General features: G+C 45.2%; 1 long non-coding RNA gene across 2 annotated transcripts; it reads left to right on the top strand.

The window, feature by feature from the left end:
- Window positions 1–703: 703 nt before the first annotated feature.
- On the top strand, window positions 704–18,373 carry LOC311446178. Of its 2 annotated transcripts, XR_014698778.1 has the most exons (3): window positions 704–1,006; window positions 17,091–17,191; window positions 17,274–18,373. It is a non-coding gene; the product is annotated as an uncharacterized lncRNA (long non-coding RNA). The 2 variants fall into 2 exon arrangements; XR_014698779.1 differs by lacking the exon at window positions 17,091–17,191 and having other exon boundaries at window positions 710–1,006; window positions 17,262–18,373.
- Window positions 18,374–23,752: the final 5,379 nt, after the last annotated feature.

The following is a 23,752-nucleotide window of genomic DNA, read 5'->3' as shown; positions in this document are numbered from 1 at the left end:
GTTCCCACAGCCATTGCTGGATTAATCCATCCTTGCCACTTGGTCCCTATGCCAGGGAGTGGGACAAAATCTCAAAGTGCTGAGAATCTGTCAACAAAACCATTCTTTCTACACAGAAATGGGGAAATATGGCAGATACCGGTCCTTCCCTGCATGGATCTCTGAAATCCTACCAATTTCATTAAAACTCCTTTGTGTGGGGAAAATTATGATTTACAAATTCTTCCCTAAATCAAGGCCTTAAAGAGTCCATGTTTCCTGCACCCACAGACAGGGGCTGCAGGACATTTGTTTCCCAACCACGAGACACCAGTGCTAGCACAATCAGAACTTTCCTCTGGTTTGCCCATTTTTAAAAGCTGTAAGATCAGTTTGAAACTACACTCAGATGTATGTGGGTAGTACCTATCTTAGTTTTTCTCAGCCAAAAGCAGGGTTGTCAACTCACACAGCCTTATCACAAACCACCTGAATTTTTCAGCTGTCAGCTGTGACACTCCCCAGCTTCCAGGTGAGCTTTAAGCAAGGTCAGATGTGCTTGTCAAACATGCTTGAACTTTGAGGAAGACCCATCACCCATCCCAGCTCTTTGTGTCACTTCTGACAGGTACCTGCAATGAATGAGGAGGAACTGGGGGAGAAAACAGCTGCTCCTCATCTATTTCATAGCTACAATATTAAACACCAGTGAGATAAATGCTGTGGATCCTACTACCTGCTTCTGTAGCACAGTCTTTCTCCATGCTTTGCCCCAGATTGTAAATTCATTGGAATAGGGATGCCACGTATTAGAGCAGTGCTGTATTGAGAGGTTTTTCAGCTGAAATAGGCTCACCTTCTCCTTTGATGTGGGAGAGATGGCAGCAAGGTTGTGTTACCCACATGAGTAGAAAAAAATTCAAAAAGAGAGAGAAAACAAACTCCTTCTAAACCTTCTTAATCCTTCTAAAAACAAGTCTCACCCTCTGGGGACAGTTTCATCTGAAGGGCCTGTGTCTCTTTCAAGGTAGGTGATTTTGCATTCTGCAGTTGGGGTGTTTGACAGCATCTCTCATGCTTTTTGTTGACCTTCTGCTCCCAATCATTTTCTGTAGCAGCAAGGCCACCAACCTCTCCAGCTCTGCTCCTTGATGCTAGAGGGAGCTCTGTGAACTGAGTGCTGGATAGTTAATAGGGCTCCTGAGGGCTTCCTTCAGCAATGCGTGGGCCTGTTTAATCAGAGATTTCTTGGGAAATCATTTTGAAAAAGTCTGTCACTTCCTATCTGTGTCTGACCATAAAGCAGCAAGGTCTGGGCAGGGTCCCTCGCTGGGCCCACTTGAGGATGTGGTTACTGATTGTGCTTTCTGCTCCAAGGTTATTATTTGTGTTCTTTATGCATGTTCTTATGTTCTCATTTATGTTATCATTGCATCTATGACCTGATCTCGTATTTATTAGATAGCTATTTACACTTTCTAGTAGTGTGCATTTAGGATTTAAGAAGCATCCCTGCCTAAATTGCAGGCTTTCACTCTTGCATTCATCAGCTGGCTTGTGGCAGGGGAAAGGTACCTGCAAGATATGTACACTGGCTATTTTGCCCATCAATTTGCACTAAATTGCAAAGGTCCTGAAGCACATCTGGCAACACTGAGTGCAATCCTGGCAAGACTTGTCCATGAGTAGTAGGAAATCAAAAAGATGCAAACATCTGGTGTGGTTACACATGGAGAAAATCAGAGAGCCTGATGGGTCTCCCACTAAACGGGTGACAGAAAACCAGATTGCTGTGATACAGGAGTGCTGAGTGAGAATTGTCTTAGAAGGGATTAGCTTGCAACCCCTCTTTTAATGGGCTGCTTTTTTGTCCTGACTATTCCAGAAACTCCTATGCAGGATGTAGGACTGCTCTGCTTGATAATTATGTGCTTTTACAATCTGTACTGAAAATGTAATTGTTTTTAAATAAAAGCCAAAAAAGTGCATGGTACAATGCTTTTACTGTAATTTTAGGAACTGGAACAGGTTGCTCATGGAGGTGGTGGAGTCACCATCCCTGGGGCTGTTTAAGGAAAGGTTGGATGTGGTGCTCAGGGACATGGTTTAGTGGGTGATGGTGGTGGTAGGGGGGTGGCTGGGCCAGGTGATCTTGGAGGCCTTCTCCAACCTTAATTATTCTGTGATTCTTTGATTTCTGTGGTTTTTAACTTGTGAGATCAGGGCTTCTTCTCTGTCAGGGCAGTGTTCCTCAACAGCATTGCCTGCTTCCCACCATTTCCCCCATATCTTAGTTTCATTTATCAGGAGTTTTGCATGAATTAAGCAAGCTCAAATATCTCACAGAAGGCCACATATTGCTGATTTTGGTCTTGTAAAAAGGGGTGAGGGCTTTGTCCAGCAACACATGGGTAGAGTGTTATAGAGAACACATCCACAAGAATACTCCGCAACAACAGCAGCTCTGGTGAGAGGACTAATAAAATTAGGGTAACATGATATGTAGCTCTGGGAGACACAGGCAGTGCTATATCCACCTGTAGACACAGCCGAGGTCTTCCTACCACATGCATGACAAGGGGCTGTGAGAACGGGAGCTACCAGGGGTCACAGGCAGAATAATTGGCTGCACTGGGCATAGGGAAATCTTGAATCAGGCCCTTGCTGTTCCAAAACCTTGAAATCATTCAACCACAAATCTCCTGATGGTTTTCCGATTATGCGAATGTAAACGACATCCACAAACTCACGCTCATTAATGAACAAGATCTTAAAGAGGGGCCATTCAATGCACAGAGCAATTAACACAGCAGTTGATTAAGGCAGTTTGAGGATAAGTCCTGTGTAGAATTCAATATTGCTGCACTGCTTCACAGAGGTGCTTCTCAGAAGCACAAAATCACAGCAAATGTTTGCTGCTAGCTGCAGACATGCAGGTTTCCCAGAGAGGAATGCACTGCTCCATCCCCATGACACCCCCTATCTCCAGCACCCAATGGCACTCAGTTGCTGCACTGATTGCAGAGGGCCCAAATACAGGTGTCATGGGTGTACTACGGAGTGCTGTGGCTCTGCCTTACACACCATCTCAGTAGCACTGTCACATCATTGGCAACTCAACAAGGACAAGGATTCTCTGGTCAGCATCTGTGGTGGCTACATTTCTGGTACAGCACTGGGCCTTGCTGAGCAAGGCAGAGACATCAGGTCCACTGGCATCATTTTTCTCTTCCACAGGGTGAACTTGGCATTGAGTCTCCTGCCATTTGCTGAGTGCTTTGTGTCCCTCAGAAGCAATGTGCTCTCGCAAGCCCTAAGCACTACTGCTACTACGATTGCTAGGAAGGAGAGGTGACTCATTCTCCAAGGAAAATACTGCTTTCATTCAGAGCCTGGAGCATTTCCCAAAAGTAATTAACTAGGAGAAACTGCTAATTAAAAGACCTTGTGTCTTCAGAAATGTTTGGCAGAGGTGGGTGCCTTCATGCCAATTCTGAGGTGCTAAGACAGCTCTCAGCTCCATGCAGACCATGGCTGGTGCTGCTGCCTGGTCTGCCCCAGCAAGGTTTCAGCTGCACAGGTGCTGTCTGTCCCCAGCAGTGAGCAATGACAGCAGCTACAGGGTTTTGTTCTCCCCTGAAGAGAAGAGATCTCTTCAAGAAGTTAACCCTAAGCCTAGGTTTCACAGAGGAGCTGTGGGACTGCTTTGCATTCATCCAGCAGGACCCATTTGGATAGCTGCCTGTGAGGGACTTCAGACTGCTTCTGATGGAGTCAGTTTGGAGACAATGGCTTTGTCAGGAGCTGTGTAACCCCTTTCACAAAGACAGCGAGTCTGAGTGACAAAACTTTATTGTGAGGTGGCATGTGCGCTGGTGGTACCTGTATAGACAGAACTCAGAGAACCTCAAAGGTCTCAGCTTCAGGTCTCCTGTGGTTTCTATAATTTTTGCATGTGATGAGGACTACTTTTCTGCAGTAAATTCAGTAGCACTCTGAGGGCAGGGTGGATTGGAGACCAACCAACCAGTTTGGGCTGCAGTGGATGCAACGGGGGGTCTGTGCCACAGGACAGGCTCTGTGCCCTTAGCAGGGAGCATTTTCCACACAATTGAGAAACCTCATTTGGAAAAGGAGTAGGAGTGCTTTCTGCCTGGCTTCCTGCGCAGAGAGACAGCATGGGACCAGGTGGTTGGGGATAGAGGAGCAAGGGGTTATCTTCTCCAAGACATCTCCCTGCTTCCACAGAGGTGGCTGGGCTGAGCTCCAGATACAGACACAGTGGCACCGAGAGATGTGAATTAGTTACTTCTTTTGTACTGTTCCAGCAATCTATGTTTGGCATTAATGACTTGCAAATGTGCTCAGGTCGTTAAGGTAATAACTCTTGTCACTGTGGGTTCCAGATTGTGGCAATATCAGAGCATCTTTTACGGACTCAGCAGCCACTACATCAGCACAGTTCCAGCTGTTTTGATCATACTCTTATCATGGCTTGCATGTGAGTACCGTTAGGCAGAGCATAGGCACCTGCAATATCTTTCTCCAGACTATACTATGGATGTGACTATGCATATTGTGTAGGTGATGGGCGTATCCTCTTTAATATCTTTATTGATGACTTGGATGAGGGAATTGAGTGAACCCTCAGTAAGTTTGCAGGTGACACCAAGTTGGGGGGAAGTGTTGATCTGCCAGAGGGTAGGGAGGCCCTGCAGAGGGACCTGGACAAGATGGATTGATGGGCAAAGGCCAATGACATGACGTTCAAAATGGCTCAGTGCCGGGTTCTGCACTTTGGTCACAACAACCCTATGCAACACTAAAGGTCTGGGGGCAGAGAAACACTACAGGTTTTTGGGCAGAGTAGCTGGAAAACTGTGCAGAGGAAAAAGATCTGGGGGTGTTGGCCGATGCTCACCTGAACATGAGCTGGCAGTGTGCCCAGGCCAACAGCATCTAGGCCTCCTCTTCCCTCCCTGCAAGAGAATTAGGGAGAAAGCAGTGGCTATGGGCTAGAAGAGGGTAAAGGACAGCATGACTAGAGGACACTGAATACCTATACTGTACTGGAAGCTGTCAGTGGCCACCATCATGCAGGTCTGTCACCTGCCAGCATGTCCAGATGCTGTAAAAGCCAAATGAGTCAGAAGTGTGAGTCTGTTCTCCAGCTGCAGCAACGCCAGCATTAGCAGCCATGTCCCAGTGATGGGAGTCCTCAGCTCAGTACTGCTTATTTGTTATCTGGAAAACATGAGATGCAGCGGCAGTACTGCTGGGCTGCACTTTGGGATGTGTCTGTGTACCTTTAATGGATGATGTAGGTAATCAGACTTCAGAAGAAATTATCTGGGCCCAAGTCTCCTCTTATTCTCTCTGTGTACCACTGCAGATTTCGCTGAGGTGACTCCAATTTACACCCCATCAGAGAAGAAAGAGTTAGCTCCTGCATTTTTAGCTGTAGTAAATTATTTTTAGAAACACAACATTCATCATGAAAGCCTCTCTGTCTCCTCCTGCAAGGAAGGACTGAATAATGAATGAATACAGAGCTGGACTAATATCTACTGCTCAGCCATCCATGAGAGCAGACTGAGCAGACTGCATGTGTGCTGCTAGTGGGCAAACTTGCTTGAGTCTGCATCCTGAGAGCACCAGCGTGTCCAGAAGCTCTGTCTGCTCCTTGCAGCCTGGCACAACTACAGCCCCTCTCATTACTCTGACCCACCACCTTTGGGGCATCCTTCCCTTGGTTAATGAGATGCATTTAAGCTTAGGCACAAGCCTTTGGCCTTGGCTTGAGCTGTGTTGTGTGTATGCTTTTTACCTAGCTGATTTGACCTTGGACCTGCCTCATCACCATGGACTTGTCTAGCAATCTGTGCTATTGACCCTCATGACTGTCACTACATCTGCTCCTCTTGCTTGGGTGATGTGGGACTGCTCTCTTGCTGGTGACATTCCTGTCCCTGTCTGCCCCACTGTCACCCCTGAATCCTGGCTTGCCTGCCCTTGGAAACCAGCCTCACTTGAGGTGCTCCCTGACAGCCCAGGATTTCTTGTGGGGGCCTTGCCACCACAGCTTGCCATAGCTCAAGGCTGACCTCCAAACCCTGCAGGACAGGTCATAGCCCAAGACTGTGGCATCTGCTGTTACCATGATAACCCCTGAACCTGTCAGTAAGGTTTGGGAGTTCACATGTCAGACATTGCTTTCTAATCAGGAGGGCTACAATTCAGATATTAGATACTTAGTGAAAATAATCTCCCAGGGTAGGAGGTAGACGTTATGTGGATAGATGCCCTGATGAGGCTGCTCAGGAAAAATAAACTCTGTTGATGTACCTCAGGACTTAACAATGTGCTTGTTTTAAGGACTGGAAGCACTTGGTATGGGGACAAAACTTTGAATAGCACATTTACATGCCTTGATTTCTTGTTGCAGCTGAGTTCTGGGTGCTTAGTGCACAGACCTAGCAGAAGTGCTGCCTGTAAAGTTTGGTTATAGCTGGTGTTTAGTACTGGCCACACAAGGCCTGTGTCTTACTCTCACAGATGTTGCCCTTCAGCCAGGTTGAAGTGCTAAATTCTTCAGGCCCATAACCATTTCAGGTCATGTACTAATGGGCTTGAAATCAGTTATTGTGCAGGAAATGATAAATGACTGTACACTGCAGCTAATGAAGGGGATAGATTATTGGGATATAAATCAATTAAGTGGTTCTGAGGAAGTTGCAAACCACAAGAAAAAAAAAAAACACAAAACAACAAACATGTAGGGAGAGAAAAACATCCAACACATAGGGATGAGCAGCAGCCAACAGGTGCCATCAGCCATCATGCTATCCCTCAGGGGAAGTGAGCTTAACACCGCTAGGTATGACCCTCCTGAATCTGACAGTGGTGGCTGAGGAGGGAACCAGTCTGTGCTCTGCGGTTACCAGGTGGCTACTGGCAGCAGGCTGTCTCTTCCAGGAGACACTTTCTCACGTAGTCAGGACTGCTTTGGAGTGGTGACTGCTCAAAGGGACTGCTGCTCCAGACACATGTCTGACAGATGTGTCCAGGAAAGGATGTCTACTACATTGCGATATTCTTAAGATGCCTCCAGAAGGGATGATCTGGCTGCCTCTTTGCTGATATTTAAAGAACTCCACCTAATCAGAGTACGTTTTCTCCAAGAGGCAAATTTTATTTTTGTGATCAGGGTATATCCAGTAAAGCTGCAAGAAACAAGGTACTCCGTTTTCATATATTTGTCTGGAGAGGCCCAGGAAAGGTGGTTCCACCTGCAAAATCCTGCAGGTAAAACTTTAAGAAATGTCTGCATCTTCAGTATTCAGGTGCTGAGCTTCCCACCAGGGTGAGTGCTCAGGTGATAACTCTCTGCTTTTGATCTATTGAATTTTGCACTGACTTTGGTATGGTGATGAGACAGCAATATCCCATAATATATGGCTGTTTCTAGCAAGAGCTCTGCTATAATTGTATTTATGAGCAGAATACTTATAGAGGCCTTCAGGGAGCTTCAAGTGTAAAAACATTCCTATAACACCATATAGACAGCCAACAGCCAAGCAATTAATTTCTTGAGTACAAGTGGTGTTTGGGACTCTGTCCTGGTATACAACACCCATTAGTGCTGTGGATTCCCTGCTGAAGGGAATGAGGGAACTGCTGGCTGGATGCTCACTTTCCTCTGTGCTTTGTATGCCTAAACTGTTTTCTAAACAAAGTTCACTAGAGCTAAATGAGACCACTAAAGTTCTGGTATATCTGGGGGCCAAAAAAAACACAACAGCTTTTTGTCTGTGGTAACAACTCTCCCTCTCATGATTTGGCCTTCCAAATGAAGAGGTATGTACAGACAACAAAACAGAAAGCATGAGAGCAGTTTTCTGAGCTTTTCATAATCGTGACTTGTTGAATACCCTCACCTCTGTGCTTCTCTCCTACCTAAACAGAAGCAAATTTGGGCATGTGGTTTCTCCCTGCATGGTTTTGAAGGTCCCAGTGCAACCATCCCCAAAGCTCAGCTGCCCCAGACGATGCCATTACCAGCTAAGTCTGGACACTGCTCCCCATCAGGTGAAATCAAGCCAAAATGAATTCCCTTGATAGGAATCTCAGTGCCCGTGTTTGTCATTGCTTTGTCTGAAATTAATGTAATAATAGCATATCTCACACAATTCAAGCATCCCATAAAGTAGCATTAATCAGTCTTGTACATATAGTACAATAGCAGAAATTATGTTGCACTTAAGAATAATGTAGTTAAAGTTTTTAAGTAGTATGGTGAGAGGAAAGGAGATTGTTTTGTTTCATAACACGATGAGAACAAAGTTATTCAAACTCATAAAAGGTTTCAAATTCAAAATTGTCAAAAAAGTTTTCCACTCAACAGACAAACTATCACAGGAAATTGCTGAAGTCAGACTTAACAAACATGAAAGGACTTTAACATTTACATAGTTACTGTGATTACAAATAATTTTGGTGGTTATAATATGGATGGTTCCAGTATTATAATGAAAAAAAAAATATTTTAAGAATTGAGTTTTATACACCAAATACCTTGTAAGGAGTTCAAACTCCTTTCTAGGAAGAATCTCCAGTTTTGGTACTTCGAAGCTTTTTCCAGATCAGTTGTGAGAGGGCAGCTGTACCTATATTGCTTAGTTTAGATATTAAAAGCAGTCACTGGGCCTTTGTTGTGCTCTTCTGGTTTCTCATATACCCCTGACTGTGTTAAAGCAGGCACCGCAACAGCTGGTCAAGGAAGGCAGAGAAGTAGGAAGTGCTGTCGTAGGGCTTGGGACTGGGCTGTTCATGCACAGAGAGAGAGAATTAAAGGTTTCTGGCTCCCAGGTAAAAGCTGTACAAGAGATGTTGCTTGGAAAGAGCAGCTCTGCACTGAGAAAATGTCTCTTCAATAATCCCACACTCCTGGGCTTCAGCCGACCACCTGCAGCAGTCAGGAATAATTTTTTCCCCAGAAATCATGTTTTCCTTATTTAGGAGGAGTTTCTTAATCTCCTCTAATACATAAGGATAACTGCAGCTGGAGATGTAATACTTAGTGGAGGGATTCTCTTAAATGAAGCAGCATTATGTTGAAGCTCTTAAAGCTCTACTAGAGAGGTATGTGTGTGTTTGTGTTTATAACTGAGCCTGGCTTGAAGTGCGCCGCTAGAAAAGTTGTTATATTTAAACAGAGTATAGTTTGTAAACCCATATTGTGTTTTTGTTGTGTAATAAGGAGAAGACATTAAACATCTTCAGGGATGCTGGGATAATTAGCAAATGAGTCTTGAAGAGAGAACATGTACTGCTGGTGCTCATGCATCCTTTGGATTTCTGATTCCTCTTTTGTGCGTGTATTGGTGCAGTTCAGCAGCTCTTGAAAATGCATCCAGGAAAAAAAAAGTAAAAAGAATTTGTTGATTTGTTGTATTGGGTTTATGTGGCAAGGTTTTGGTAGCTGGGATAGCCTCAGTGAGAAGAATACAGAAGCTGTTGCATGTTACATAAGGGCCACTGGTGAGGCTGCACCTTGAGTACTGCATTCAGTTTTGGGCCCCTCACTACAAGAAGGACATCAAGGCCCTGAAATGTGTCCCGAGAAGCGCTGAGAAGCTGGTGAAGGGTCTGGAACACAAGTCTTATGAGGAGTGGCTGTGGGAACTGGGGTTGTTTGGTCTGGAGAAGAGGAGGCTCAAGGGAGACCTTATTATTCTCTACATCTACCTGAAAGGAAGTTGTGGGAGCTGGGGATCAGCCTCTTCTTGCAGATAACCAGCAGCAGGACTAGAGGGAATGGCCTCACGGTGAGCTAGGGAAGTTTTAAATTGGAAATTATGAGGAATTTCTTCTCAGAAAGAGTGGTCACGCATTGGAACAGGTTGCCCAGGGAAGTGGTGACATCACTGTCCCTGGGAGTTTTTAAGGAAAGGTGTGACTTGGTGTTTAGGGACATAGTTTAATGGGTGATATTGGTGGTAGGGTGATGGTTGGACCAAATGAGCCTGGAGGTCTTTCCCAACCTTAATGCTTCTGTGATTCTCTGACATTCAGAGGTGGTCCCTAGCGGATAGTTGTGATTTCCTCATTGTACTTCTCTTGCCTAGAGTGTTGGATCAACAATTGACTTTAAATATCACTTTGTCCAGAGTGCAGTGACCATAATCCATTTTGGAAGCTGGTAATTTGGAATATGCTTCTGTTAGTACTATTGTGCTGGGCTGTCAGAAAACACAGAAAATTGCCCACAACCAACTGACTCATCCATTGAGGGTTTCTGCCTAACCAGAAATTGTTGTTGGTGTGTGTTAAAAGCTTGTAGTACAGCCCAAATGCTGTGAAGTTGCCTACACTGAGATCTTGGGATACTAGTGCAGGGGACTGTGGGCAGACATTGCTTGACCACAATACAGAGGCACATTCTTGTACTGAGAAATGCTCTTCTGTCCTCAAACTCCCAGATGCTCTGTGGGTAAGGTGTTACACATGTGAGCATTCATGAATATCTACAAGATGCTGCAGAGACTCACCTCATCAGAGAGACCCTAGAGGGACTTGCTAGGCTGGGGGCCTTAATGAAGGTAGTGATCCAGCTACTTCTACCTTTCCTGCTCCTCCCTGGGAGACTGCTGGGAAGGTGCAGAGCTGATTGCCACTGGAAACTGCCACTAATTGGACCTTATTAAAAATTTACTTCTGTTTTACAATAAAGCTGGAGTATTTATCTTCCCCCAGCAAACCCATTAATTAACAACACAAATGGGCTATGCTGCCAGGAGAACAGCGAAACTCTGACTGTCAATACAGTGACCTCATTGCAGCCCTTCCCGCCAGCCCTGCAGACAAAACCAGCCACCCATACCACCCTGTACAGGTCTACATGCAGATAAATAGCTTCTGCAGTTTGTTTCTCACTGGGTGCAAGCTGTATGACTTCCTCCAGGAAGAAGCTAGGATGGAAGAAAATGTCCTGGTAAATAATATTTAAAAAAAAAAAAAGGTAACTAATTACCTGATTGAAGCAAGCTGTCCAAGAACCAGAGAGCATTTAAGAGCAAAAGAAAAGCTCCAGGTATCCCTGCATCCAGGGGAATGTGACTACAGTTTGACTCAATGATCTGTACCACAGCAATACTGTGCTTTCGTTGCTGGATGTTGAAGAGCAGATGTTGGTTGGTGATGTTGATGGTATTTTTGCAGAGGTCACTGTTTGTTGAATTTAAACCACATGACACCAGTATCCTGGCTTGGGAGATATGCGGGCTTTCAAATACAGGCACAAGATTGCAGGATCATAGTGGAAAAAATAGGTCCTGCCTTTGGCTGAAGGCTCCTGCCCAATTGTCTATTTAATTACAGTGAGTTAAAATGGCCAAGTGTGAGTGCAGCTGTTGGCCAGACACTTAGTGAGCTGGTTTCACTGGATGTGATTTAGTATTCATCCTTCCTGCATCCTGAAAAGCGTACCAGTTCTTCCTCCATGTAGGACTCAGTGCAGAATCTGCAGAAGCAGTGGGGGCTAAAGCTCTGTCCTCCCATGTAGCCTGGCCAGGGTGGACAGGTGTGCCCATAGGAGCTGGGTTGGGGAGCAGTTTCTCCTTTTGCTGCATCAAGCTGTTAAGTCCTGAAATCTCCAATCCCCATGCCAAAAGTTCAGCATCTGGTAGCAGCAGAGTTTCCCTCACAAGTTTTCCTTTCCCAAGGATTCACATCCCTTTGTGCAAGCCAACAGCAAATTCATTGCTTGACTTCCTCCTGGAGCTTATTACTAATAGAGATCTCTAGCACTTGGGCAGAGCAAAGGCACCAAGGAGAGATGTGAGTACTGCCTCCCCCTTGGACTCTGCAAGTTAAGCTGAAGTAGAGCATGGATTCTGGGCAGGAGGATTTTGGCATGGGCTTGTCTCTATTCTCCATCTTATTTGCAAATTTTCATTGCTCTCAAAGCAATGTTCTTCAGCCAAGTGTGAAACTATCTGCTGCAGTTGTTTCCAGCTTCCATTACTGTGTCTTTTTAGCCCAGGGTGTGAAGGGAGCAAAATTCCTCCAGTTACACTCATGCAGAAGCTGTTGTGGGAGGGATGCCGCAAACCACATTTCCAATTAGGTGCAGCACTGTGGCACCTGTCTGGATGTGACACGATAATGCACCTGCTAAACATTATAAGAAGCTTCAGAGATTCAATGTGACACACGTGAAGCAATAGCTGGAGTTTAGTCAACACTCCATCAGTTAAAAGTCTATATTTCCAATTATCTGTGGACAGTTTGCCTTCAAGGATAATTGGCTTCCTGCAGCTCTCTAGAACAGATATCAGAGAGCTCTTTCTCTTCCACAGAGGAAAATCTGGAATGGTTTATAGCACACAATAGTGTGGAGATGTCCATGTCAGAGGGAAGGCAAGATCTGGGAAACAGTAAGGTACTATACTGGTCAGAAGCTTAAGGGAACCAGCCTCCAAAAATCTGAGGGACATTCATTACCACATTCTGCTTATGAACTGCTGGACTTGGAAGTCTGTGCCGTTACGCAAACCTGTGGCGATGTTTTTGTCCCTCTGAGGAGACTGCCAGGAGAAGGGCAAAGAAGGGTTTAATCACCAGGGACTGCAATGATCCCCTTGGTACAAGGCAGATTGAAATGACACCCTGGGACAGTGGCTACCCTGCTTCCCCTTTTGATACCAGACGTGGAAGCTGGGAACAGGGAGAGGGGATTTAATGTGAAAATAGGTATTTGAAGAACTGCATTTAACAGGCCTCCTGTGCATATTCCTGTGCAGTCTTCAAGCCACCAGCCAGACAAACACAGCCTGACAGATTCTGCCAGCTGTCCACCAGCTCCAGGATGCATGTGCTGGCAGTCCTGCGTAGTCAGGCTGCACAGTCCATGGAGAAGAACTGATAGAGAAAGCAGGAAATCACAGGTGAGGGAGGACTGCAAAAAAAAAAAAAAAAAAAACAACAAAAAACACCCCAAATCCACCGAGGAACTGAAGCCTCATGTAAACATAATTATTTGAACAGAAAATTGTGTGTAGTTTTGTTTTATTTTACTTCAAAACATTGCTGATGTGCCTCCTGCAAGATGCAATTTCACCACTCTGTGCTCTTGCTCTCCTCTATTGACAAGGCCTGCTGACTAAAGGGCAGCTTCTGGGAGTCAGTCTGTCCGAAACTTCAGTGGCGTCTGTGAGTGCTGGCAGATGTAATCTTGTCTCAAAGTGATGCCCAGATGAGCCCAAAGGAAAGGGAGGGCTGTTGGTGCCTCAGGAAAACTTCAGTGCAGCACTTCAGCCCTGTTTCTGAGTTAAATCATTTGGGACTCAGTTCCTGGACTTTGTTTTAAAGATGAAAAATCTGCAGCTTACAAGGGAAGAGTGAGAAGTGCAAGAGGTAGAAGAAGGGGTGCCAGGTTGTGCACATCCCAGAGTGCTGGAGCAGATCTGCCTAAACATGGGTATGTCTTTCAAAGAATTACTAACTCAGTTGTGAACCATCTCCACGTACATCCCACCCCGAGTCATGAGGTTTTGGCCCTGTACAGTGTATATTGGATAGTCGCCTCTGAGGAGCTTCTGGCTGCAGCTCATCTGCAGTCGCTTGGAGAACCAGGGAAACACACGGTGCCTCAGCATGAAGGCAACTGCCTAAATATACCAGTTCTTAGTAATGTGCCCCATAAAAGGGGAAGTGAGGTAATTACCTAAGCCATAGTGGGCAGCATCATACCAAAGAAAACAACAGAGAGAAAGATATATGTGAAGGCTCCTGGCACAAGCCAGCCCCCGGCTAGTTCCTAACCTGCTGGTATGTCTGAGGCACTTGGTACCAGCTGATGGTGGGTTGTGTAAGAGCTTTGTGTTTTCCTTTTGCAGCCTGAGCAGGATCTTCTGCCTCCCTGCCTTTGTCAGCACTGTCCCTTGTTCAGATTTCTGTAGGGCTGCTAGAGAGCAAGCAGTCAGCTCCATGCCAGCAGGATGCTAATCACCAGGGACCATGGGCTGCAAGTTCCCAGGAGCAGCTGGAGGGCACCAGGGAACTACCCAAACAACTGTGGGACACCAGCACCTCCCTCTGGGCATGTCCTTCCCCACCACCCATCTCTGTTAGGCTGTGGAGCTTTTGGCCTGAATTTTACCCTGTTTGGGTCAGGTGTTTCTGCCTTTCTGCTAAGCAACCAGCTGTATGGTATTGGTGACCTGGCTGCGGAGTGCAGGCAGCCCATGGAGGAGGATCTGTTTGCACATTATTCGCAACTGGTTTTTCTCTTCCATCTGTCCGACTCTGCCATCTGGGATGTTCTTCATTCCTGCAGGATAGCAGCAAGGCTTCTGGGCCTGGCTCTCACTCCAATTCATCAACAGAATAACACAGTCATTGCACAGCAGCTCTCTGATTCAGGCATTTTGGCTTACCAGCACGGTGATACCACATATTATTGCCCTATAAACCTTTCTGGGTAGGAATGCAATGACTGGATTAACTGTCCCCAGCCTACCTCCCATGTGCTCTGCCTGTAGCAATCCCATCCTCTCTATTCTGGGGAAATTAAAGGCTTTTCTCTGTTGTGTTAGGAGGGCAGTGCTGCTAAATTTAATGTCTCTTCTTTCTCGGAAAAGGGGTTTGTGCAGAAACAGACATTGTTTCCATCCTTGTCCCACTGCTGCAACAGTAGACTAACATATAGCCCAGTTCTACGCCAGCGGTATGTCATCAAACTGCTCCTTGTATATGGCCATGTGTTTAGAAAAACTGGTGGCTCTGTAAGAAAACTATAAACTATTCTTGATATGTTACACAGTGCAACACAGCTTGAGAAATGAAAAATCCACCAGTAAAACACATGGGGAAACACTCTGAGGCTGTATTTTTGTTTGGGGTATGAGAGACCCAGTTGAGCTTCCCCTGTCAAATGTGGGAAAGCTTTATTTCTGGCACCAGGACAAAGCTGAGAAGGCTCAGTTTGCCTGTGAATTAAGTTTTCTGTGGGCAGGAGTTACTGACATAACTGATAATTACCGAAGCCATGGCTCCTTGTCAAAGAAAACAGGAAGTGTGGTGGAATAAGACACTTCAGTTCAATATATGGTACTTTTTCAACCATTTCCTTCCATTCCTGTTCTATCAGCTCTAAGTGGGAAGAGCATGCCATGCTGTTGTGCAGAGTCTGTCCCATACATACGTTCTACTAGGAAAAGAGGCAGAGAAGATGGGTACCATCTCTCACATCATCATGTCCTGGGCACCTGACATTTGGAAGTGGTTTACATTTCTTTCTAGAATGATGATGAGATCTGCATGACATAAAATGGAATGGTCATGAAACCATAGAGGTGAGTCAGTAGGGTACCCTGAGCTCAAGCATGCTCTGGGTTGGACTTGCTTTATCAGCGTTACTTCTAATGCCCAAAATTCTTGCACCCTCTATTTAGTGGAGTTGTGCTAACATAACTAGAAGACTGTTTCTGGAGTATGTAACTGTCTAGGCCTAAAAAGATTTTTTCAGAAGTGAAAATAAAAGACTCAGCCAAATTGCTAATATTTGTACTGACCTACAGATAAAAGCAGCACTATTCCCCAAGTCTAATTATGCTTGGAAAGGGCCAGGTTTTATTCATTTTTCACAAATCTGATGGATATTGACTTAAATGTTTCTACTGGCAGGATACGAAATAAAAACAACTCGGATGCTAATTGCTATTTAGTCAATCAAAATGCTGTGATTTTAGAAAATAGAATTCGGAAATGAACTCAAAGTGCTTCATAATATTTTGGAGTGCTAAAGAGAGCTGGTGGCAAATGTGGAGAAAAATAGTCTCAAAGCTCAGTGTAGGATGGACTTGAAAATACTGCTACAATACAGAACACTAATGGTGGTCTCTTTCTTCAGTGGTTTGGTAGTGGAAATGGCTTATTAGACATTTACAGATTAACTGCTGTAATCACCATTGCTATAACATAGTGTCAGCACCTGGGGGCTCTAAGTTCACCCCTGGGGAAAAAAAAAAAAACAACAAACACACACATATATATATGTATATATTTGACACTTTAGTAAGTAGCACTGCTAACCTCAGATTACCTTTGATTCCTTGTATTGATAGCCTCCAATGCCCAAACACACATAAGCAGATGAAGTCCAATAAAAATACTCTTCAGGGCAAGGATCCATTTGCAATGTATGAAGCATTCCTGTTTAGAGCTGGGCAAACAATTATGATTTTGCATTTCTTGGTCCAATAATTTCGGGTTGAACAGAATATTTTACTAGAACACACTAGGGAATGCTTCATTCGTGCATTTTTATTTTTATTTTTTTTTATGTGTGTTGTAGTGGTTTTTGTTGTTGTTGTTGTTACTGTTGTGTTTTGTTTTCCTTAACAGCTTAAGAATGAAGGGATGGAGCTCTGGGAAAAAGCCTGCTGTGCAGAAAAACAATAAAATTTTAGATCTTGAGGGCATTTTTAAAACTTCATCTTTTGACTGGAGCAATTTGACAGCTTTGTAAACTGTTTACATTGTATATTTTCTGAGGAAAAAATTGTCTTCAGCCAAAGTAACTAACTAATCTCTAGCTATGCTACAGATGGATCTGGTATTGTGATTCTTCCATTTTAAGTAGCATGTGCTTTTGTCACACTTTGATAGATTGGGCTGATGTTTCCCATGCCAATTGTCTTCCTCTAGATAAGTGCTTATATATTTGTTCTGGAATTTTCATTAAAAACAAAACAAAGCAACAACAACAACAACAAATAAAAGCAGTTCAACAGCTCTTGAAAATGTGTCCAGGAAAAAAATATAAAAATAATTTTTTGATTAGTTGTATTGGGTTTATGTGGCAAGGTTTTGGTAGCTTGGGGTGGCCTCAGTGAGAAGAATCCAGAAGCTGCCCTAAGTTAGATAAGGGCTGGTTTCAGCCAGCTCCAAAGGGACCCGCCGCTGGCCAGAGCTGAGCCTGGCAATCCCATTTGCACAAAGCACGGCCTGTCCCTTCATTCTTTTTTCATGTAATGTTGTGAGGCCAGCACGTGTCCTCAGGTTGTCCCTGGTCAGCTCTAACCTCACAAAGCTCTTTTTGGTGGAAGCTGATGAGTCTTCTTCTGGCATTGTCCTGGAATAGTGGTGCTGCTGCTTGACTTGATCTGGCCTTGGACGTCATATCAGCCTGGAGCATGTAATGATGGAGGTAAAATCCTGCTGTATATGAACAGATGCTGAACCTCTTTTCTCTTTCCCATTCACTGTTTTAATTGCAGTTGTCCTTCCAGATTCATCTGCCTTCTACAGATGCCTGCTGCTGCAGTGCCTGCGTTATTCCCATGCAATCAAGTGTTGGCATGAACCATCTGGAAGGCTTGGCTGACCTGTCCAGTATCTAGTTTACAACCATACTCAGGCATAGCACACCAGGGAATTGCATAAGACAAAGTGGTCCTCCTGGGACCTGACCCAGGGCTCTAGCACCCACAAGATTTGCCCGTTCTCATCCTCATTAGTCCCAGAGCAGTGTCAGGGAGATTGTTTTATAACTGCATAACATAAAAGCAAAGGGAGGGAAGGCAGCTCTATGGGTACTGCTTGAACTCTGACATCAGATCTCAGGCGAGATTTGTGCCCTTGTTTGTTCAAGCAGCAGCTTGCCTCTGGAAGTCAAGAACTGACAGATTGCTTCCATGTGACACTGGCTGCAGAAATTGAGGTATCCTCATGCTCTGAAATGGGCAGTTGGATACTGGAGGACCTTTGGTCCTGAAGGTGAAGGGAAGCATGAAGCTGGTCCTGCTGCATCTGCCCAGGCAGGATCTGCTCTCTGCCTCCTCCAGTCCTAGTGAGAGCAAAGTCAGCATCTGTCATGTCCATGTGCATGCCAGTATGGCTGCAGAAACCTCCTAGGAGGCCAGAGATGGACAGGGAGCCTCTGCTGGGGCAAGAAGCAAGCGCAGAGCCTGATGGGCTGCAGTATCCCTTTAGAAGAGAGCAGAAGTCACAGAAGTTAGCTCGATGTCAGTCATCAGCCTCCGACTCAAAAGAAACCTTGGAAGGGGAATAAAATCCAGCAGCAGCAACCTCTAATCCTGAAGAGCGAGACTGCAAATGTTGTCAGAGAACCCACTTTCATATGTTTTTAATTCAGAGAGAAATATGGAGAATTTTTGTTAATCTACATATTCAAGAGAATGAGATGGCCTGAAACACAGTGCTATGTTTCATTAAATATTTGTCTTAATGCAGAATGCAACAACCATTATAATTGTGTATTCATGGAAAACACTCTTTGAAGCCTCCTTCCTACATTACAAAGAGTTTGAATCCTGGATTTAACCACAAAATTCAGCTTGGCCTGAATTACCTACTATGCAGGTGCAGTGGCATCTCCATAGTATAACTTTTCTGTATGTTTATGAGCATAAACACTAAATGTATAAATCTATTATCAATAAGCAACATGTGAAACCCTGTTCCTGGGACTGTGGAGTATTTCAGCTCCATACAAGTGGAAGATGTGGTCAGTTTATCTTAGACATAAGAATAATGACAGGGTGGTGGCAATTTGAAGTCCTTGTCATTTAGGGAGCTCCAGCAAGGTTTCTCCATCAGCTACCTTAAACCATGGTCTTCTCCAAGTTCTGGAATGATTGACAGGACCATGTGTAGGTTTGTTCCTCACCAGGAATACCAGGGAAAAGTTTATTTAATGCAGAGAAGATGAAACTTTGCCTTATCCATCACTGCTGTTCAGAGCAAAATAAAGGCACCAATTGATTTTGTGTTAGGAAGTAATTAATTGTTGTGCAAAGCCTGGTTTAGAGTTTAAAGGCCACATTACTGCAGCTAGGACCTCTGGCTGTGTCAGCAGCATCTGGCAGCTGAGAAATGTGAAGAGAGGAGCTGAGTTTGCCCTGAGCAGCTAGTCTGTTCACTCCAAAAATAGGCAGAATTCACAAGAAGATGACGAAGGATCATCTTTGCAACAAGAATGGGTCACAGCAAGCCTGGGGGCTTGTCTGTGTCTCTCTGGTTGCCAAACAGACAGGCGCATGTGCTGGCCAGGCAACTCATCACAACCACAGTTCCCATTGATCTGTGTGCTGATCCAACTGCCTGCCCTGGTCTGTACACACCCAAATGATATCTCCACCAAAAAGTAGAGTTACTTTCTAAAAGTAAAATACAAAGAAAGCTATAAATCACACACGCAGTAGCAGAGCTGGAAATTCACCCCTGCACCCAGCACAGACAGCCCTATGAAAGAGTCAGGCGTTGGATGAGGAAGCTCCTAGTGAGGACTGGAAAGAGATGAGGGCATGAAGAGGGACACAGCTGATTCTCCAGCATGGAGAGCCCTGGGTATATCTGCCAGAAACCAGCCTTTCCCTGCTGCTGAGAAGCAACCATTCCAGGCGGCTCTTGCTGAAGGACCTGCATTTGTCTGGAGAGTCCATCAAAATGCAGCATGTATACTTTGCTGTGAGAGTACATCGCCTGGCTGGCTAGGGTATGTGAAAAGGTTGTAGTGCGCTGTAAACACAAAACTACATTTGTTCAGAGGCAACAGGCTCTGTGTTTCACCACTTTCTGTCACTGCAGCTCTGCAGAAAGTTCATTGCAGAACAGATGGATGACCAAGGGAGTGGGGTATTCCCTCTCTGTGCATTAAGTCCTCTTCCCAAGGCTGCAGATGTTCATGAGTGTTGGTAAAGCAAGGTGCTCTCCACGGAAAAGGAGACTACTTGTAGCGTAAGGCGACCTTGCCACATTCCCTTTGACTTCATTGCCAATCATTTTGTTCAGCACATCATGCTGCAAGTGCTTCCCAGCCTGATGTGTGCCACTTTGTGAGCATTCAACACTCACAGTGTCAGGTGTCCCCTCCATGCTTAGGCTGCTGGAGTTTGTGCTAGAGTCTCAGTGTTATGAATGCTCTTTTGTTCTCTGTCAGTGATCTGCAATCCACCCTCTCCAGTTGTCTCCCCTAAGGCTTAAGGAAGCTGGAAATTCCCTTGGCTGTTCTGGGAGGCTGAAAATGTTCCTTGTTTGGACAGGACCGAGACCTGTATTTTTTCCATCTTTTCTACCACGTGCTGGTTACTCTGTGTGGGCTGGTGCTGTCCCTATCACAGGCACCTATGGAGCAATTGCAGGCATTGGTGGGTGTTTAGGACGGCTCTGTCTCCAAATGCTGCTACTCTCACAGGACAACACAGGACACAACACCTGTGGCTCTGCTGAGAGCAAGCTTGCAGCTTGTGGACTGTTCCAGTTGGAGGACAACCTCTATTTTCTACAAATTATATTCCTCTGGGTGAGTTAAGGTTGATGTTCTAAAATGGGTGCCAAGAATGGAAAGGTCCTGAAGAGAAACAAGTTCTTGAAAGGCTACCACTGAGCCATGCTCAGCAGGGAGTTTTGTTTAGTGGAGTCAGCAGAATTCTGCCTTTTGAAACTGGGGCTGAACAGAGCCAATTGCTGCAGGAAAGAAAAAATAAAAAAGCAAACCAGGAAGATGAGTCACTGTTTCAGGGAAGGCCTTTGATTTAGGGAGCATTCAGTTGGATATGCCCTGCAATGTGACTCAGCAGGGCAGGAAGAATCATACAAAATCCTCAGCAAATCTGGACATCAGCTTCACTGGGTCTTTAGGTTTAGCTAAGGAGGAGAGTGACTCCCAGACTTGACTTAAAAGAGAGAAAACAGTTGTGAAATACCAGACATGGGGTGCTAATAATTCCAGTTCCTTTATCTCTGTGTATTGTTCCCTACTCTTAAATGTCACAGCCACAGACCATTTGTCCCACAAACTGCTACCTCATTCAGTGCATTGCTTGGATGGTGATAAAGGAGCAGTTCTGTAATACTTTGCCTCATTGGGTTGCTTCAGGCCTTCTTTACTGTATATCATAGTCCTGCCCTGCTCAAATTGTCCCTGCAGGGTTTTCTGCAGGGCTGAATGCTTAGTGTTGCAGAAAGTTTTATCCTGTTGTGCATCACTGTCCCAGGGGCACAGCAGCACTCACCAGGCACTCAGGTCCCAAGCTCCCCGTATTTTTGAGATGAGACAGAGAGGATCAAGCTCTTCAGAAGTAATTCTTCCAAAACATTGCATTTTGTTAAGCATGCAAATCACCTTGGCACCAGTGCAGATGCAAGTATGCATTTTTTTCTGTAAATCACAGTATGATGCTGGTCATCCAGAAAATGAGAGGTGTATGATTTGTGAGCACTTGATAACATCCTGCTTTAAGTCACTTGTTGAGGATGAGATGTGGTCCTCTGGGAGGAACAGGGACAGGCTGTGTTTTTCCAAACCTGCGTTCAACATCACAGTCACAAGAATTTGCAGATTTCTTTATGACACAGCCCAGACTAATTCCCAGGCAAGTCCAGCCTGCTTACTGAATAAGAAAGGAGTTTTGTTTAAAAAATGATGAATAATCATATGATTAAACTCAGCCTCCTAAGAATTATTTACAAGAGGGCCTAATGATGATTATACAGGCAATCTCATTTCTAACTACTGATTGGCTTTTCGATCTTATATATTGAACGTGAGATTGTGTGCATGCTTGCATGTGCATGCATATGTGCACGGATGAGCCAGCACATACGTGTCTGCTTCCATGTCCATGTATGAATGTTTCCAGAGTTTTTAAAGACTGGATGAAAACCCCAGGCTTCTCACAGCATTTCCAGGGTGGGCAGAGTTTGAGCATACCATTAGTGAGAGCAGAGTAGAGATCAGAGGACTGCTCATTCAGGAGGGAAGGAGTGTCCCCAGAAGGTCTGGACCGCAGTGGCTCCTCTCACGTCTTGAAAAGCTGGAAGTCCCCCTCTGAACTTCTGCCATGCTCTGACTGTGGCTCTGCTTCCTTTCCAGCACAACAGAATAGACTGAGGGTGTTTCTCAAGGAGGTGTAGCCTCAGCGAAAGAGCACAGAGAGAGTAAAAGGAAAACACACCTATACATCTCTTTAAAGCATGAAGTGGAGTTGTAGACTCTTATCTTGCCTGCCTCTTGATGTCACATTAAGACTCAGTTCTGCTGTGAGCAATAGATGAGGCTTTTGAATCTTTCTCGCACAGTTGAAAGAACTGAAAACACATGTTTGAGTTGCTAATTAGAGTCTGAGCCAAGGTCTGTTGTAGAAATCCTGATCACTCTCCTGTCTCTAGCGACAAAAACCAAAGCAATCCCTTTATATACATGCCACATTTTCCCTGAAGAGTGTTTCTGGTATCCTTTGCTGATCTCTGGAGTGATGTTTGTTCAGCTGTGACTACAGAAACATCTCTCCGCTGTTGCAGTGGATGGGAATGTAAAATGCAATTAACTGGCAGCCCAGGCAGGGAGCCAGTTGCTGGCATCCTAGGCAGTACCTGTACCCTGCAGACCGTGAAAACCCAGGTTCTCTTGTCAGCAAGATAATATGAACTCCACAGACCAAGCACTGTCCCTCCTGTCCCCATGGTTATGTAGGTCTCTAGTAGAGCAGCTTATTTACTGTGAGGCACCCTTTCTTCTGTCCCCACCTGCCAAGGCAATGTCAAGGCTCACAGCCTCCCAGAACTCCTCCATGTCAGCCACCAGGAGAACTCCAACTGCTCCTTGTTTCTGCTGCTGTGCTGAATACAAGCTGGAGCACACCATGACCTTTCTTCACTGACTGTGCAAAGCACTGCACTCAAAAGAGCACACTGTGCACAACTGGGAAAAGAATAAAGGTGGAAGGTCCTTAGGTAGGGCCAGGAGTTGTCATCCTGGGCACTGCTCATTGGCAAGGATTCAGCAAGTGTTATAATAGCAAGGAGACTGTGTATTGTGTAGAGTTCCCTGAGTGCATGTGCCAGGAATGATATGACACAGAAAAATGATTCCATCAGTGTTCATGGAATTTTCCATGGTGTCAAATTAGCCTTTCTACTATGCATGATAGCCCATGAGATATCCCCGAGTAGGTCCCAGTAGAGGTCTGAGTTGACTCTCCAAAAGTCCAGGGTAGCAATCCTACTTTTTGCCTTACTTCTTCCACTCCAGATCTTCAACTCCACCATCTCATGACTGCTGCATCCCAAGCTGTCTCCTGCCTTTACATCCCTAACAAGCCCATCCCTGTTTATAAGAACAAGGTCCAGAAGCACCCCCTGCCTCATCAGCTCCTCCACCACCTGTGTCAGAAAATTATCCCCAATACATTCTAGGAACTGTTTGGACTGCATGTGCCTGGCCGAGTTGCTTACTCAACAGATTTCTGGATTATTAAAATCCCCCACAAGAACCAGCATCCAGAATTGTGAGGCTACTTCCAGCTGCTTGTAGAAGGCCTCATCAACTTCCTCCTCCTGATCTGGTGAGCTGCAGAATACCCCCACAGCAGTGTCCCTCACCCATACCAGCCTGCCCCTTGATTTTCACCCACTAGCTCCCCACTCCTTCTTCTCCCTCCCCCAAGTGGAGCTGGGTACGCTCTAATTGCTCCCTCATATAAAGAGCAGTTCCTCCATCTCACTTCCCCAGCCTCTCTTTTCCTGAGAAGGATGCAGCCCTCTATGGTAGCCTTCCATTCATGCAAGCTGTCCCACTACAGCTCTGTGATCAAACAAACTATCAACTGAAGTCTGCATCAGATCTCACAGGTAAGTGCCCAGGTACAGAAAGACCTTGCAAAGGCAGAAAATAGAGGTGTGCTTGTCTTGCCTTCTTTGTATGACAGGGGACATCCCACTAGGCAGCTGGCGTGAGTTTTTTGAG

Source organism: Aythya ferina (genome assembly GCF_964211825.1).
Source record: "Aythya ferina genome assembly, chromosome: 17".
Classification (NCBI taxonomy): domain Eukaryota; kingdom Metazoa; phylum Chordata; class Aves; order Anseriformes; family Anatidae; genus Aythya; species Aythya ferina.
The sequence above is the reverse complement of the archived record's forward strand: the minus strand, read 5'-3'. Positions and strand labels throughout refer to the sequence as shown.